This window comes from Notolepis coatsorum (genome assembly GCF_963971535.1).
Source record: "Notolepis coatsorum genome assembly, contig: SCAFFOLD_1422, whole genome shotgun sequence".
NCBI lineage: Eukaryota > Metazoa > Chordata > Actinopteri > Aulopiformes > Paralepididae > Notolepis > Notolepis coatsorum.
This window is the reverse complement of record NW_028174416.1, coordinates 38989-45212: the sequence shown is the minus strand read 5'-3', so window position 1 is coordinate 45212 and position 6224 is coordinate 38989.

Sequence of the window (6224 nt, the reverse complement as noted above, 5' to 3'; positions counted from 1 at the left end):
ACGGGCACACCATCTTCCACTTCTCTTTCATCGAGGGGGTACTGTGGTTCTTGCTGCTCGGTACTGATTCTGATTGGTGCATGACAGTCACCAATCTTCGGCCATCGTTTGCTCTCCTAGGTCCCTCTCTGGAGCTTGGTGTGCTCCGCACGAACGTATCCAACCGTAGGCTGCTGACTTCTCTCGCCAGGAAGTCGGCTAGGTCTAGGAGGGATGGCTCGGGACCGTTAGGATCACGGTGGTCTCTTTGCCGCCTGAAGCGCTCCTGTCGGGCGGGCGGCAGCTTCTCTAAAATCCTCTCGACATTCGAGTTTGCGTATAGTTCGTGCATACCCTTTTCTCGTTGCGCCCCCAGCATCCCTACCAGGGATTGTACTTTGATAGACAGGTCGTCTAGTGAGCGATTGTCTGTTGCTGGGGGTAGGCGGTCAATATGCCTTATCTCTTGTATTACGTAATCCCATATACGTCCATATCTTTGGTCTAGTGCTGCTAGAGCCGCGGTGTATGGGGTCGTAGAGGTGGCATAAGCTAGCGCTATGTTGTGCGCTCTGGGCACTTTCAGGTGCTTCAATAGGATAGCATACTTGTGGCGTTCATCAGCTACATCCACCATCATTGTCTCTAAGCACATCCGTAGCTCCGTGTACTGTGCTCGGTTCTCATGGGTGAAGTCTGGAAACGTCGGTGTGCCAATGTATGACGCCGTGGATGGCTGGCACATCGGTGAGCGTTGGAAGAGAGGCCTCCTAGGCGAGTCTCCTCTTACGCCTCTCGGTGGGCTGGTACCGGCAGGGTACCATGGCCCGCTGGTCCAGGTGCTATTCCTCGGGACTGGTCGTGCGTCATGCTCACCCGTGAATAGAGTCGGGGGTCTGTAGCGCAGAGCCGCGGGGGTATAGCCTGGGCTGTACTGGACCTCCTGGTCCTGTGGAGTACTGTGCTGCTGTCGGGCTTGACTCTCCTCCTCTCCCTCTTCTTCCTCTGTCAGGTCATCTAGATCCTGTAGTCGTCTATTTAGCCTCTCCGCGGTGTACGCCGTTCCTTCCTTGTAGCTGGGTCTCACTGGGACCGGTCGGGGAAGGGGTTCGGAGGGGGGTATAGGCTCTCTCTGGTGGTCGAGTTCAGGGTCGCTTGATCGGTTAGGGGAGGGTGCCCTTGACCCGTGTCTTGACGAGGCCCTGGAACCCCTTGTGGAGGGAGGGGGTGTTGCCCTGGCGATCAGCTGCTCCATTAGCTTCGCTTGTAGTCTGTCGTGCTCGGCTTCGCGCTTGGTGAGATCTGCTTCTCTTTGGGCACCGGCAGCGGCACGCTGGGTGTCGGCCCGGTCTCTTGCCATATTCTCTTCCGTCTGAAGGCGTCTCATCTCCAGACATATACGCTCTTCGTCGCTCCGTTGCTGCGCTTGAATGCGTTCTCTTTCCATGGAAGAATGTTCGCGCTCACTAAGCGTCTGTGCTTGGAGCCGGTCGCGCTCTGTGGAGGCTGCTAGGCTGGCGAGGACCGCCTGTGCCAGCATCTTGTCCGCCTCGCTGGGGGAAGACGCTGGTTGAGGTGATCCGCTCCTGGCAGTACTCGTTGGGGATGCGTTCTCCTGCGGGGAGTCCTGGAGCTCTATCTCCTCTGCGCTCTCCTCATCTTGTTCCGTGCAGAGTTCCATCTCTGGAGGGTTGTCTTCCTCCCGGAGCTCTCCGGGGACTACTTCTTCGGTCTTGGCGGGGGGTAAAGTCGTGTCAGTTCCCTCCTGGTCCCCACCGTGAGCTTGGTCAGTTACATTAGAACCCACTAGGGCCTCTGTGGTCGGGGTATCCTGGTTGATAGGGTCGGACATAATTTTACTTTCTACTTTTACCGCGTTTACCGTTTGTAGAAGGCTAGGTAGTATACTGGCAGCGTAATCCTCTAAGTACTGAGGTGGCTGCCGTCTACGCTGCGGGCGTTCTACTTTAGGAGGACCGTTTCGTGGAGTGTTCATCATAGGCCATTTCAATATTAATACCACTATATTAATATTACACTAATTACCTCCGGCTCGAAGGACCAATTGTAACTGAGGGGTACAATTCCCTGACTGTATTGATAAGTATGGTATCATTAAACCACTACCGCTTTATGTACTTTAACTACTGGCCATACAGTACATGATATCTAAATATGATGAACACTTTCCACAATGAAATCGGTTCCAGTCAAAGGTAATAATCAAATATTTAATGGAGCAAAAGGTACATAGAATATTTATCTTACATTTATCATTTGAATGCACTTGTAAGGCAAATGAGTACTCGTAGGCAAATCAACACTGAATGTCCAATCTCTGGTTACGCAGGAAGCAAGTATACAACCTGGCTCTTAGGGAATTATATCTATGGTACACTTAATGATATAGCGGGATATTCTGGAGGGGGTCCTCCCGGTTGTAAGCCGGTAGGGGGGGTAGGAGAGCCGTCGGTAGTAGACCGTCTGGTCAACGATATCTATGGAGACTTCAAGTACAGAAGACAGTGCAATAGACTCTTGATCCGCAGATGAATACACCTTGGTTCTCTTGTAGGCTGTAGCTCCACAATGAAGAAGAAGCTAGGCGACCTCAGTCTCTCTGAGCGCCGACTCAACTTGACTCCTCTCGGGGGTAAATCCAACACTCACAGGCGTCGGCGATTATCCGCTCCACAAATCACAGTACCAAAGCAAATATATATTCCAGCCGCATAGGGCTCAGCAGTCGTCGGGTAGGTAATCCAGTGTACATGTCCCTCGGTCCTCGCCTAGATCTCCTCGGATGAAAGCGCCATGTGGTCGGCCCAACCTGGATAAGACTCTAGATAACACGAGGAAGCGTTGGAGATGCTGGTCACTTTAGAACTCTAACCGCACGATGCACCATACACGATAGACTATTATTACTTGATAGAAATACGTCGCACTCGACGGTACAGTGCCAAACTCTGACAATTCAGTTATTAATTCGCACGAGGTCTCAATGCTACTCTAAGGCCAAACAGGCCATACTTCACCGCACGTCGTATCGTGGGTGAGGCTTCACGTTCTGTTACTAAGTTGGGAAGAAGGGTAAAAGGCTTCTACATTTACTTGCGCCATATTTATATGCACGGTGAACAAATAGTGCCACTCTCATTTCGGTAGCCGTATCCCTGAGCGGAGCCGGGGCTAGTACGGACATGTCTCGTCGGTACCTTTGAACTTGACGCCAGGGGCTGGTCCCCTGGCGCCTGGTCCTTTGTCCAATAAGAGAATGAACTATTATGGGCTATAGTAGGCTAAAGGGATATTCCGTGCATATGTACAAGGAATATACAAGGGATATCAAACGACATACAAATACTATTCAATATATATCCATAAATAAATATATATATTCGGTTTAATCTGATCCTTCGTAACAGGTACAATACAGTACAATACAATACAGTACAATACATTTGCCTCTTTGAAACATATAAACATGTAGACGATAAATAAATAAATTTGTATTTGTATTTTTACAACAACAATCAATAACAATAGAGCATTATTTTCGCTTTGAAAAGGAAATAAACCCTACAGAATTAGTCTACTTGGTGGAGGGTTGATTTAAGGCATAGCAAAATCTGGAACTAGGCAAAATCTGCATATGGCTCGCCGACAACAAACTATCATTACACATGGGCAAAACAGAGTCCATTCTCTTCGGTTCAAATAACAAACTCAGCAAAACAGACGGCTTCTCAGTTACAGTGGGTGACAATATTGTCACAAGGAAAGATGAAATTACCTACCTGGGTTCCATCCTAGAGGCTAATCTTTCCTGTGACAAAATGGCATCCAATGTAATAAAAAAAGTCAATCAACGAACTCGATTCTTGTACCGGATCTCCTCCCTGGTAAACAAGAATACCCTGAAGACTCTGGCAGGAGCACTCATTCAAGGGTACTACGACTATGCTTGCACCTCATGGTACCAAAGCACCTCAAAGGCACTAAAAACCAAATTACAAACATCTCAAAACAAACTAGTCAGACTACTGCTTGACCTGACTCCTAGAACCCACCTCACCCCTGCACACTTTGCCAACCTAGGATGGCTTAGAGTAGACGACAGAGTACAGCAACTTGCAATGGGCCTGGTCTACAAGATACACTACACGACCAAGGTACCCATGTACATGTCAAAATACTTCCCAAAGGTCAGTGAATACCAGCGGCGGATAACTCTCCACGATCGACCCCACCCCCCGGGCCCTAACAGAGTCTGGTTACTGCGTGCATGCTCCAACCTCGATCTCTGAGTCCCACTGGCTTATCAACAGTCTCAGCGTCTCATCCCCGCACACAATCAGCAACACCTGCGTTCAATAATGAAGCCACTTGAGTCCCTGCTCCTGACGTCATTACTTCGGCCCATTCACATCACAGTACTTTAGTTTGCATATATTGCATATTTTGTATAGTGGTTGGTCTCTATTATTTTTTACTTTTGTTTACGGTATGAAGCACAATCTCAGGGGGCTCATATTGAACCAAGCATTTCACTGTAATGTACATTATATGTGACAAATAAAACTTGAAAACTCAAAAGAGCGTATTCAGGCGACCCCTGGCGCAGGCATGGCTGTAGCTGTAGCGGTGTAGCCTATACTGACAAAGCGATAACGGAGCACATAGTTATTGACTGATGATGACATGATATTAAGATAGATATCTCAGGACAATTGGTGCTCATTGATCTTTAAAAAAAACTGCCATCGGATTGTCTGAGCTGAATTAATTATTGCAACACATTCATTAGCCTACTAAAACGAATTATGTTTAGTGAAGGATCATGGAATGACGGAGACGTTAAACAAAACAACACATCGAAACGTTTCGCAATTATGCCACATCAATGTGGAACGCCCTACCCAAAGCTGTAAAGGATGTGAATCACTACCCACTTTCAAAAACACTCTCAAAAAACACCTACGGGAGGTTGCAATTCGAAACTGGCCCCTACAAATGTCCTAACCTAGTTGTACAGTAAATGACCAAGTAAGGCTTTGTCAATATTCCAATGTACAGTGTAAAATGTGTGTGTGTCCCCTACCCAACCCCCCCCCCCCCCCCCCCACCTCCAATGTACAGCCCTCACCCAACCCACCCAACCCACCCAACCTCCTCCAATGTACAGTTTCTACGCCAAATGTATATACACTCTTTTTCTGGACACTTTTGTATCACAAACAGTACTGTATTTGCAAATCTGATATGTCATAAATGTATAGATGTAGCAGTACTGTCTATCTGTATGTCATGTATGTCATATATGTTATGATGAATTGAAAATGGGGGACCCTGATGTAAACAAGACGAAAGTCTTTCTCTGGTCTGCATCCCCTTAACAATTGTATGTATTGAGCTGTACTTACTGTACTGTACCCATTCTGCAATCTGTTAATAAACTTTTCAATCAATCAATCAAACCACGATCACAACACCAGAGGGAGCTCCACAAATCATGTAAAACCCAGATTCGGCTCAAACAAGGGACTAAACACGTTTCGCAATTATGCCACAACAATGTGGAACGCCCTACCCAAAGCTGTAAAGGAATGTAAATCACTACCCACCTTCAAAAACACTCTCAAAGAACATCTACGGGAGACTGCAATTCAAAACTGGCCCCTACAAATGTCCTAACCCAGTTGTACAATAAAGACCAAGCATGGCTTTGTCAGTATTCCAATGTACAGCCCCACCCAACCCCACCCCACCTACCCAACCTCCTCCAATGTACAGTTTCTATGTCAAATGTATGTCAGTATTCCAATGTACAGTGTCCCCCCCCCCCTACCCAACCCCCCCCCCCCCCCCCCCCCCCCACCTCCAATGTACAGCCCCACCCCACCTACCCAACCTCCCCCAATGCACAGTTTCTATGTCAAATGTATATACTCTTCTTCTGGATTTTTTTAGTATCACAAACAGTACTGTATTTGAAAATCTGGTATGTCATAAATGTATAGATGTAGCAGTACTGTCTAACTGTATGTCATGTGTGTCATATGATGAATTGAAAATGGGGGACCCTGATGGAAACAAGACGAAAGTCTTTCTCAGGTCTGCATCCTCTTAACAATTGTATGTATTGAGCTGTACTGTACTGTACCCATTCTGCAATCTGTTAATAAACTTTTCAATCAATCAATCAATAGCCAATAAAAAGTGGAATTATACCGCCACCTACT